Source organism: Dermacentor albipictus, chromosome 9 (genome assembly GCF_038994185.2).
Source record: "Dermacentor albipictus isolate Rhodes 1998 colony chromosome 9, USDA_Dalb.pri_finalv2, whole genome shotgun sequence".
Taxonomy (NCBI): Eukaryota; Metazoa; Arthropoda; class Arachnida; order Ixodida; family Ixodidae; genus Dermacentor; species Dermacentor albipictus.
The window spans coordinates 5567237-5579884 of record NC_091829.1 but is presented as its reverse complement, the minus strand read 5'-3'; the positions used below and the strand labels follow the sequence as shown (position 1 = coordinate 5579884).

Genomic DNA, 12648 nt, shown 5'->3' with positions numbered 1-12648 from the left:
GGTTTCTTGTGACGTCACGTAGTATGCTCGGGTTGCGGTATGCTCTGCGCATGCAGCAAGCATTCGAGGCGGCCTGCCTCGGAGAGGCGCGCTTTATTCTCGCTCGTTTTGTTTTTCTCCTCGCTGCTGCTCGATTTACTCGCTCTGCTTCCACGTGGTGGTGGTTTAAACGCACTACAAACACTTCCTCCTGTAGACGATGCTTCTCCTTGCGGCTCGTACTTCGTCTATGCCCAATGTCAGACAGCATTTCAGACAGGAATGTCAGACAGGGGACCTGCAGAATCGTCTAGATTTCTTGAATTGGGTCTTCATAAAAGCCGATACTAGCCATACTATTCATACTAGCCACGCTACTCAAGGCTCTTCTTTCCGTTCCTCGTGGCAATTACGCAGATTGTGAAGAAGGATTTAGCGAGGACCTCTTGGAAGGGCGCATTTCGCCGAGTCTTCTTGCAAGGATCAACGGGATGCGCCATATCGATTCTCACCTTCAGCGCTCCGGAGCTGATGTCACTATAAGGCGCCCCTGAGCTTAGAACTTGTCAAAAATTTTAAGCAGGCAACGAACAAGTACACATACTCAGGATGGATGCAGAACGAAGTTAGCGGAAGCAGCCAACAAATTTAGGTGAAACCAGTTGTCAAGACAAGCTTGCAGAATAAAGTGTTCGAGTAACAAGTTGTTTGCAAGCAGGGCACTCTTCACAAGTGCACAAGAGTTGATTAATGCAGAAATGCAGCGTAAGGATGTGGTGAACGTTCAAAGTGACCATGCTCTCCTAACAAAAGACAACTCCAGGCTTGAGCTTGCACTATCGAAGCTTCGAGAGGTGGCAAAACAGATAATGTGCGAGAAAGTTGAACATTAGGTGATTTCGAGTCGCCTTGGTTGTCCTATTATGTAGAAATGGCTTTCAATAAACCACAGTAGTTCATAACGCGGGCTTCTCCGTACGCTTTATTGGAGGCATTAAACAAATGCATTTATAAATATATGTTGGGCTACTTTTCGAAATTTCGGACTCACTATAGTAGAATGCATGTTTGTCTTGATTGCTACCACTAATGAAATATCTACAGGCACTATTACCAAATTTTGCATGCATTAGACGGTTTCAGTATCAGGGTAATCTGCTGCAAAATTCACCTTAAGAAGTTGCTTAAGACAGCTGCAGTACAGCGCTAGTGTTGGTTTGTTCTGTGTTTCGCCGTGGTTTCGAAGCGCGCTGGCCATATTCCATAGTCCATTATTGCACCAAAGTTGAGATTGCTATGCCCCAAACTGCCCCAAAACGCAGTTTTATCTGCTCTTAAAATTGGTCCAACATGACTTTGGACAGTCCCAGCCCCTGACGTTGGTTGACGGGGGCTTTACTGTTCGCAATGACCGACTGTTCAGCTATGCGCAGTCCGGCTCAAAACATTTCTGTGTTCGGGAGCAGGAGCTAGCAAGAAATGTCATGCATACGATAACAGAGATCACGTCGCAGTTCCCACGAAATTTCTGGAAGGCCATCTTTCGAGATCGCCTTAACGGCCGCGTACAGCCCGAGAAGACTTTCGAAAATAATCCGCCACCGCGCGCGTGCGGCCAAAGCACAGCTTGAAACGGCATCTGCCGGAGATGGCCGCGGACGGCCGGCATTCGGGCTCGTCCGTGCTGCGCGTGGAGCTACCGCGCAGTCACGAAAATCGCCGTGATCACGAGCCATGCGCAGGCAGCGATTAGCGACCAACACTGGTTCGACACTATATCGAGGTCCCTGTTCCATTTCTGCACATCGATCTTGGTCCTGTTTTTAATTCATTTAATGTGTTTCACGTGAGCACGTGGCAGCAACAGGTACAAAAATGCAACACGCATGTGATTCACCTAAGTAGAATAAAATGAAAGAGAATAGTCGCATATTGAGGAAGCAACTCCGACCTCTACGATTACGGAAGCGGCGGAAAGAGCACAAAAGTGTCAGTGATTGGTTAGCGGTGGTTTCCTATATTTTATAGATATTGGACAGCAGCAGATCTCTTATATATATATATTTTTACGTTTTGTGTGCAAGCCAATATTGTGAACAATCGCAGAGTACCGTGTGTCGGTGTCTTCTCTTGTACCGTATTGAAACTGCGCTTACTAGTACTCATTTATTAGTGTGAATAATCACTATACAGGTATTGAAGAAGAGCGATATTTCACCGCGGTTGCTGGCGCACAACGTCAAAACTTGTCCTATATGTCATCGTTGCATGAGGAACAGAATATGTACACGCTGGCGAGATCCCGTTGTTATCCCTGCAGTTTTGAGTCTTCCTCTTGACGTCACAGCATCTGGCTTCCTCAGGCTTACCCTTGGCGGCGCTTCAGCACCGCGAGCTTTATACCATTGAGTCAAGCGCTGCGAGCTTTATACCATGTCAAGCGCTGCGACAAAGAGCCTGGTGGGAAGTGAACACATGCGCGCGCGCACACACTAGATTTGTTCTACGTCAGTACGAATCCACTGCTGCAGACGCCACGGTGTAATATCAATGCTTATATGCCGCATTAGGCGTTGTAGTACGCTGCGCGACCGAATGATGGTACCGAAAATGGCCGACGGCATAGAGTAAAACCACTTTAAAAAATTATAGAATTTACGTCAAATTTCTGAGGGAGATTGCTGTAAACAAAGTAAATGAATGCCTTTGAGAAGTGTATTAACTAAATTTCGGTCTCGGTGGGAATCGAACCCCGGTCATTGGAATATGAGACGCGCACGCTTCCCCGACGCCATGGTGGCTTTTTTTTCTAATTACCGGCTTGGCAAAAGAAAATAGAATGTGAGTATCACATGGCCATTAAAAACTAGTCAATGCCGGATCAGTGTGGTGTGATAAGAACGATGTAGGCTAGTCACTATGTCCAAAGCACTTAGCCAATCAGGAGGATCACTCTGCGCACAGAAAAATTCGAATATATATAACACACTTTCAATGAAGTATTCATGTGCTGGGGCCTGAACAATGCGCTCATGTCTAATATCCATACGCGTTCGCCACACACTGTGCATGCACATAAGCATTAACAGATCGACAGGCACTCCCTCTGGTTCCGCGCTTGGCAGGAAGCGTATCCCGAAAGCACTTAACGGCAATTCCTTTTTAAGGCTACGTTTTAGAATATCCCACAATAACACTGCGTCATGACAGTCCAAAAAGATATGCTCAATCGTCTCCGGTTTTTTGCATATAAAGCAATTCACAGACCAAGGTACAAAAATGCCTTTGCTTTGCAGCCACGGTTTCACTGGGAGAGTGCCTGTATGTAGTTGAAAAAAGAAAGATTTAACAGAAGCTCTTACCGGCGTTCGAATAACTCTCTTAAGAACATCTCGTTGTGAACCTAAAACAAATACTGTACGATAATAAGATCTTTGTACAACTTCCTACTAGTAACAGCGGCCAGATATTCACTAGAAAATCTTGCTTTTAGTATTCGGAAAGACGCGACCACTTCACGCAAAAAAGCACTTGAAGGCATTGGCCCCGTATACATGGACGACACTACATAATCAGGCAATGAATCGCGCAGTCTAGCTTGAATCATTGTTCTCAGAAAAGCATCCTTTTGATCACGCAAAAAAAGAAACCTGCTTACAATCTGTTTGAGGAACAAATGTGACAACCCCAGCCCCCCATTCAACACTCTATGGAACAGATTACTACGACTTGTACGTTCCCATGTTGAGGCCCAAATAAACATCGCAAATACTCTATGCAGCTTTTGCACAGACATCCTCGTCAGACATAACGCTTGCATCACATAAAAGATTTTAGCGACTAAAAACAAATTACACAGGGTGGCTCTTGCAAACATTGAAAATTTATGCCCTCCCCATTTGCCGGTCTGGGTTTTCATTCGCACTACTTCATTGTCCCAATATTCTTTGCTATCTCGATAATGTTCGAGGGGGACACCTAGGTAGGTTCTTGGAGTTACCGCCCATTGCATGTTACAAAAAGTCTCAGGCTTGTATTGCCAATTCCCACGCCAAAAACCAAGACACTTGTTCCAGTTAATAGCACTTCCACTTGCAGTACAAAATTTTACAGCCTCTTGTACAACTGCTTTAACACTGTCATGGTCCGTACAAAACACTGCTACATCATCAGCATATGCTAAAACTCGAACTTCAGTTTTATGAAAAGTGTATATAACCCCGGATGTTTGGGCTCTTCAGCAGCCGCAAACAAAAGGGCTTGAGGTAGAGAGCGAAAAGCAGGGGGGATTAAGGGCAGCCTTGTCTCACAGACGACTGCACCGGAATACCATCACTTAACTGCCTATTAATTATCAGCTTCGCTATACAACCATTGTACATCATTTTAACACCTTCTGTAATAACAGTTCAAACGTTGATATGGTCTAGGATTGAGAACAGAACTTCGTGTACGACTTTATCGAACGCCTTGTGCAGATCTAATTGCAACATGGCCACGCGCCCATGCATTCCGTCACAGCATACAAGGACAGTTCTAGCTGTGTGAACATTGGTAAAGATTGACCTGCCTTTTATGCCGCATGTCTGATATGGCCCTACAAGTCACTTAACACTTTGAAGGCGTCGAGCTAAAACCTTCATGAATATCTTATAGTCTACGTTTGTTAGACTGATTGGACGGTATGATTCAACAGACTGTAGCTTAATCGGATCATTCGTTTTAGGAATTAGTACTACGAAACGACGCCACGGTGGCTCCACGGTGGCTCCACGGTTCTGGATGACTGAATGTGTGCGTCATTGCACACTTCACGTCGCTGCCATGTGGCTGACTAAATGTGTGGCCTAGTGCGTGCGTCGCTGGATACATGAGGGCGCAGGCAATGGGTAGGAGCGCTATGTCATGAGTGTGTAAAATAAAAAAAAATGCAGTTCCGCCCGTAAGGCGAAGCACCGATTGCGATAGCAAATTAATAGATAGCTGTACGAAGTAAGGATAGCAGTTTTATCGGCCGTATAAACTTGTAAACATTCGCTTGCTAACTAAATTAAGAATGATATAATGTGTAAGCCTGACTCAACGAGGACATAGAAAGAAACAGACATACAGAGACAGCGCTGTCTTTATGTGTAGTCCTTGTTCAGTCGCGCTTGCAGATTCTATCATGGATTCAAACCAACTAGCCCGTCAACGTGTTTTAACTAAATGAACCAGCACGGTGTCACGCGCGCACAGGCAAACATTAACGTACATCGCTCGATGAGAGCGGAAACTGTCTGTGGAAACGCTGGAGTTAGGAATCGCGGCAGCAGCCGCGAGCCAATTGATTTCCGTGCATCTATCGCTTCAACGCGTACGAAACGTCGAAAGCATGACGCATACGAAGCTACCGGCACTACGCGCACCCTGCAAACATCGCAGATCGCTTTGAAGATGAGGCCTGCGCGGGCGCGCACTTTGGCCACCTTGCATATCACTTGCAAGACACACGAACACCGGTGGCGCGTCCCTACGGCGTCCGCCAAAAGCGTCTACTACGCCGTCTGCGATTTGCGTGGCCAACGCCGTAGTAGACGCTGCGGTTATGTCCACTCTATATGGAGCGTCGGGCGAGGAGGACAACGCGGCAGCGTAGCAGCCGCCGGAGAAGAACGCCTCTCCTCCCTCACCTGACGCCCCCTGCCTCGCGCGCCAGGGGAAAGGGCACGCATTTGGGCGGCGTTCCTCGCTCGCGCAAGCGAGCTTGAATCGCGTTGGCGACGGCGCCTGGATTGACCATGTAATATTTACTATCCCTATAAAAGCATTAATCTACAATTGAATGCCGCTGAGCGATCGTTCGAGTTATGAACTCCTCGCGGACAAGCGAGTGCGTTGAGACGCTTGGCGCGTTTTCATTTGGCCTTACCGAGGCGTGGTTAAAACGCAGGCGAGTGCTCGCGCGCACAAGGAACGCACGGAAATAAACGTTTCACCAAAGCGACTTTGATGTTTTCAAATTCCCACACGTAAGCAGTCTCAACTGTCTCTGCGGAATTTTGGTCATCTTATACTGTGGTTTTAGGCTGAGAAGCCAAGGCCCGAAGAAAAATATTTCATGGCTCTTCCGCCTCGAGAAGCGGCAGTCACACCGGCGGCGGCGAAGGCCCGCACTAGAAATGCGCGAGGTTTTGCGGCGAGGCCCACCGGTGCATTCTCGGAGCGGGGCCAACGAGCCGTCCATGGACGCTCGCGGCTGCTAATGACGCTCGGCCGGCAGCGGCCGTCGTCGCGCGGCTGGGTCCATCAGCTCGGAGGAAACGCGGGAGGCACATCGCACGGGGCTCGCTTCGGCGATTCCGCCTCCCTGCTGACGCCAAACTTCGCTGCTGCATCGAGAGCCGAGAAAATGAGCGATAAAAAAACAACTCGGCGACCGTGGTTGGTCACTCCGACGCCAGAGGAAAGTAAACAGGCACACGCGGCCGACCGCGGCGCATTCATGCGTGACCACGGATGGCCTCTGGCGGCGACGAAGGCGAGGAGTGTCGCACAGCGGGAGCCTGTGCTGTGGCCTGTGCTCTGCCTGGCGGAAATCTACGGTTTTTGCGATGGCTGAATGGCGCGTGCTGTGTCGCAGTTACGACTGCGCGAGAGAGAATTAAAGGGATACCCATGCAAAGCAAGAAGTATTGCAGCGAACGGACGGCGACCCCTTTTCTATCCCCGAGAGTTACCCGATGTCTTATTTCACTGGGCGCCGGAAAATTAGTACAAGAAGAGATCGAAACCGGGACATTTATTTCTCCGCCGTGCCATTCGGAGCGGACCAGTTATTCAGCGGCGGTAATTACGACTAATCGCCAAACGCTGTAGCGAGAGGAGTCTCAATGGCGCATGTTCACTCCTAGCTGGGACTCCTTAAAGCCCTTTGATCGACGTGCCTCCTGCAGCTTTTTACTGGTCGGTGGAAGACGTCCTGTATAGGGGCTCCTCGACCACCCGACTCTTGAGCTTGCATTCTGTATTCGGAATTGGTTTCGTTCATCAAACCTCCATGGCGTTTCATTTCCTCCAAGGACGCGTTGACGAGACGGGAGGTGTGTCTCGTTGGCAGTGCACAGTTCTTCCGAGACGCTGTGGCGGCGCTGTGCGTTCAGTGGGAGCGTTCTTGACGGGCGAGATTTCGCACGGCGTCCTTCCATCATCGCTGCTCTAGCTGCCTCCGCGCGCGGGTGGAGTGGAGTCTACTAGGCCACATCCTCCCTCTTTCTCTGTCATCTTTCACTTCCCACTCCCTCTCCCCTGACGACGCTTCGCCGTGCTCCCTCACGGGTTGCAGAATCAAGCGTCCCTCCTTTCCTTAGATCACTATCATCATCGCGCGGGTCGTGTAGGTGCGCTCTGAGGAATCGCACCTTCACCTCGGCGTTCCCGCCGCACTTGTCTCATCATTGAAATTGGCTGCCACCGCTTGGCCTCCTTCGGCGTGCAAGTTAGCGCGGTGCGCATTTGTTTTTCTCGCATAACCTCCGTGCTTTTGCAGAAGCGCTGTGGTGGATCCTGGGTCGTTTGCGCGACACTGGGCATGGCTGGATTTGCAACACGTTTGAGTTGACGCAGACCCCCTTTTTTTTTGTATACTGTAGTCGATGTTTGCCGAATTACGCATTCGCCCCTGAAGAGACGCAGCGAGCTAAGGAGAGAGATAGAAAGAGCGAAAATACTGGGAGGTTAACTAGATGAGTTTCCGGTTTTCTACCCTGTTCTGGTGTGGGAGAAATAGGGGTTGAAAAGCTGGCACTGAAAAGATAAACAAATAATAATAGTAAGAGCACTCCCGTTAGAGGCATTCGCGCAGGCCGGTGGACTGAACGAAGCCCAGATAGTGCATGCGCGGCCTTCTGGTGCAAGCGCTAAGTCCCGTCGATGCCGTAAAGTTTTCATCCGACAGATGCCAACTGGTTGAGCACGAGGTAGAGCGATTGTCTCTGCACATTCACCGAACACGACGTAATATTTCCTCGTCGCAGCAGTGGTCACAGTTGTCGGAGTGCGCCATCCATATATACGCGGAACGCGTAGGCATTGGTAAACGCCGCGCCTCAACGGGCCGCGCCTCAACGGGAGAATGTTGATGAAAGGTTGAAGGTAGAATCGGGAGAATACAGTCGGGTATATACCTCTGAATACGTGCTGCATTGACGTGCAAGTATTCCTTGCAGGAGGCACGTATCCAGGACGTTTTTTGGAGTAACCTTTCTATGCAAATGAGGGTGGTACATTTACTTGTACAAATGTGAATAATGCCCACCATTCGCCACAAAGACGCATAGAGAGATAGATAGATAGATAGATAGATAGATAGATAGATAGATAGATAGATAGATAGAGAGAGAGAGAGAGAGAGAGAGAGAGAGAGAGAGAGAGAGAGAGAGAGAGAGGCAAAGGAAAGACAGGGAGGTTAACCAGAACAGCATCCGGTTTGCTACCCTACACTGGGGGTGGGGAAAGGGGAATAGAAAGAGGAAGAAAGGGAGAGAGTGAGCACTGAGTGCGTGTGGGAAGGGCACCATACACAAGGACACTATAAGCTGTCTCTTAAGCCGGTGCACTTCAACTACTGCACTAGTTGGCTACCCTGCACTGGAGGAGGGGTAAGGGGATGCAATAGGTAAGAAAGAAAGGAGGAAAAAAAGAAAAAAAACCTATGCACACACACGCACGTACACACGAAATATTTCTGTGGGCACTGTCACGTAGCCCGCAAAGGCGTTCCTAGTCTTACGCAGTGTCACCGTACAGTCCTACGTCACACAGTGTACAGTCACAATTTGTCAGGAAGTCCCGCGTCTTTCAAGTATCGCAGCAGCGCCTTCATAGCGGATCGCGCTGATGTTCGCGTAGGCCAGGTTCCAAGGATCTTGTTTTCTGTCATTGGGCGCTTGTCCAGTTTGTCTAAGGTGGCTGAGAGGACTGCTCTTTGTGGGTTAATACGAGAGCACTGACAAAGAAGGTGCTCGATCGTTTCGTTGCACCCGCAGAAGTCACACAGTGGGCTGTTGGCCATTCCGATAAGGAAAGAGTAGGCATCTGAAAATGCTACTCCAAGCGATAGACGGACAAGAAGGGTGCAGTCACGTCGTGGAAGCTCGGGCGGAATATGGAGCTGTAAATTAGGGTCCAGGGTATGGAGACGTGCACTTGTGAAATCGGATGAATTCCATTGGGCTAATGTCAGGTCACGCGCAAGTCCGGAAAGTTTTTTCGCTGCGTCGGCTCTCGAAAGAGGAATGGCAACGCAGTTGACGCCGTCATGGGCAGATCGGGCAGCTGCGTCTGCTCAATCATTGCCATGTATGCCACAGTGACTAGGCAACCACTGATATATTATATCGTGTCCTTCGTCAACTAGTCGATGGTGGACTTCTCTAATATCTGCAACGAGCTGCTCATGTGATCCATGGCGCAGTGCTGAGAGTACACTCTGTAGGGCTGCCTTGGAATCACAGAAGACTGACCATGCGTGGGATGGTTGCTCCTTAACGAAATGAAGAGCCGCACGCAGGGCTACCAGTTCAGCAGCTGTCGTTGATGATTAATGTGACGTCTTGAGCTGTATTTTGAAGGATCTTCTTGGTATCACCACAGCGGCAGCTGCGCTTGCAGATGTGACTGAACCATCGATGTAAACGTGTACGCGGCCACTGGGCACCTCATGTAAATGTTCTAATGTGGCCTGCTTAAAGGCAAACGACGGCATGTTGGCTTCCTTCATGATTCCTGGGATGGTGAGGCGTATATGTCAGGTCTGTGCAGGCACCATAAAGGTGAGAATGGTCTTGCTGCAGGCATGTAGTTCGATGGGAATGAGGTACGATTGGCATCAATTATACGACTGAAAGTTGTGTGTGGCCTTTCTGCGGGTAGAGCGGCAAGATGGTGAGAAGGCAATCGGGCAACGTGCCGAATATGCGCCCTGAGAGCGTCGGTTGCCAAGTACGTTGATATTGGATGATCTCGAGCTATGACAATCGTTGCCGCTGTAGACGCACACCTCGGAAGACCGAGCACGTCCTTAGGGCTTGAGCTTGTAGTCCTTGGAGTACACGCAGGTTTGTTTTGCAGGTGTTCCCAAGCACGGGGAGGCTGTATCTTGCGAAACCGAGGAACAAGGCGTTATACAGCTGCAGCATTGACCGCACCGAAGTGCCCCATGACTTTCCGCCGAGACATTTGAGGAGATGTATTATTGTCAATAATCTATTCTTCAGGTATGGAACATGCGGGCTCCATGATAGGTCGCGGTCAATAATTACCCCTAAAAAGCGGTGTTTCCGTGCATTTGCAACTGCTTGTCCGTTGATACTTACAGAGTAACGTTTCATTGCCTTCCGAGTGAAAGTAACAAGGCAGCATTTCTCTGAAGACAGGTGTAAGTTCTGTTTTCGCAAGTACAGTGATGTTAGCGTAGCTGCCTTTTGTAGCCGTGCTCGTACCTGCAGTCGTGTTACGGCAGACGCCCAAATGCAGATATCGTCGGCATAGATTGATGCTTAAACTACGTTGGGAAATCATCGGGCAAGGCCAACGAGCACTAGGTTGAATAGCGTCGGGCTCAACACCCCGCCTCTCGGTGCTCCACGGCACGTTTGGTGTTGAGTCGTGGCGCCATCCTCGGTCATCACGAAGAAATGACTGTCGGTCAAACAACTGCACAGCCACTGAAACGTGCAGCCACCGATTCCGGCTTCAATCAGAGCATCTATAATGACATAATGTGCTATATTATCATAGGCGCCTTTTATGTCTAGGAATAATGCAGCAGTGAGTCGTTTCCGACGTTTTTGATGCTGAACAAACGTAACCAAATCGATGACATTATCTATGGATGAGCGCCCACGCCGGAATCATAAAGACGCATAAACCTTCAAAAGAGAAATGAAGTAAGGTGTATCGCACAGCTGTACACCTGTGATATACACTTCTCTTTTAATTGACAAACAAGGAACCACATGAAATGGACTCGCGCAGGAAGAACACTGCCAGGAACAAGTAACCAAGCGAAAGTGTAAAATAAACATGTCTAGTAGCGTTTTTCGAGTTGGCTTTGGAAGAAATACATAGAAATATATATTTGTGGAGCAATCGCAGTTTTTTTTTTTTTGATCCCTCGTGTACTGCTTTACCAAGTTAAGTGCCCAAACCGACTCGTATTGTTATTTGGGAAATTGCGTAACGATGGGTGGCCGCCAGTCCCGTACAACCGCGTAGAGCACAGGACGCTGTGGTTCTAGACGTACTGCGCCCACCGCGGAAGGTTACAAAACGCCCGCATAAGCACTGCAGAGAAGCGGCTACGTCAGGCGGCTCGACTGATAACTGTAGAAGCGTCATTCAAAACACGCGAAATCCTTTTCCACGCCCAGCGTCGTTTTCTCTGCATCCTTTTTAAGTAAAAAGGCGTTGATTCATAAATATTTTCGCAAAAACTGGTTAAATTTGTTAATTTTCGATTTTCCTTCCTCTTTGGCTTTTGCCTTGGCTCTCTCCATTAGTAGATCGCTTAATTTCTCAACTACTCGCGACTCTTGTCTCCAGTTGCCAATATTGCACGAAAAGTGCTGTACAATTAGGGAAACACCAGACGAGGTAACGGGTGACAGTCATATTGCTTATGGGTTCAAGGGTTATTGCAGGGTTTGATGATGGACGCGTCTGACATTATATTATTTTCATCCTTATCTAACCCATATCACGGGTGTATGTTTCCGACGATCTGCCAGCGTCGCGGCGAGCCGCCACTCGAGGAAATAATGAAGCAAAAGGAAAAGTTAAACGAAACTGGCCTTTTCTCCGGCATACAGACCAGCTGACTGCGAACCGAATCCCTTTCCTGGTCCCTGGATCAGTCTAAACAAAGAAGGTTGAACTAACGAAGGAACAGCGATGCGCGTGACCCTTGAATAGATGGTGACAACTGAACGCATGTCGATCTAATCGCGCGGGCACCGAATCTATAAGGAAACTGGCCTTCACATCCCAGGAGATGCTGATAACTACGGTCTTCCAAAAGGAGTGAAAAATGCAGCGAAATGTTGACTGCCGAATAGCTAGCTGTCAAATCTTAAGATTGATTGGCCGTCGCTTTAGGAATGTGTGTGAGTAGAGGTGGCGTGGGCGGGGAGAGGTGGGGGGGTGTTATGTCACTTAATCCCCCCCCCCCCCCCTCCCCGGGTACGTGTCTGCCTTGCAGCGTCTGTTCTAGAAAGTAGGATTGAGAGGTGGCGGTCTAAACGAGGTGCTATGCGCTGAACGAGTTCATCGGCACGTTCGTTGTCGATAGTGCTACAGCGACTTGGTAGCCCCTGAAGAACGATTTTGTGGGCTTTCTCAGTCAGGTGAAGGAACAGTGCACTATAAAACGGACTATACATCATTTACCTTGGTTTTTCTTGTTCCTCCATTTGCTTCGGTGTGCGTCTTTGCATAAGGATGTAAATGTGTCCTCACTGTGGCATACAGCTGCAGTTAACTGATCAGGCAGCGTTGCCAGAATGGAAAGTGTAAGGGATGTAAGACTATACATGCTTCAAGTTTAGGTTTAAAATGTATGCACTCTCATCTGCGCGTGCTCTATAGGGCGAGCTACACTTGTCAATGGTCTGAAGGGGTAAGTAGATTATT

General features: G+C 48.8%; 1 protein-coding gene across 6 annotated transcripts in view; it reads left to right on the top strand.

Annotated features, from left to right (window-relative positions):
• The window catches only part of LOC135906092 (uncharacterized abhydrolase domain-containing protein DDB_G0269086-like), a 373257-nt gene that overhangs the window by 207401 nt on the left and 153208 nt on the right, over positions 1-12648 (top strand). The window lies entirely within an intron of this gene.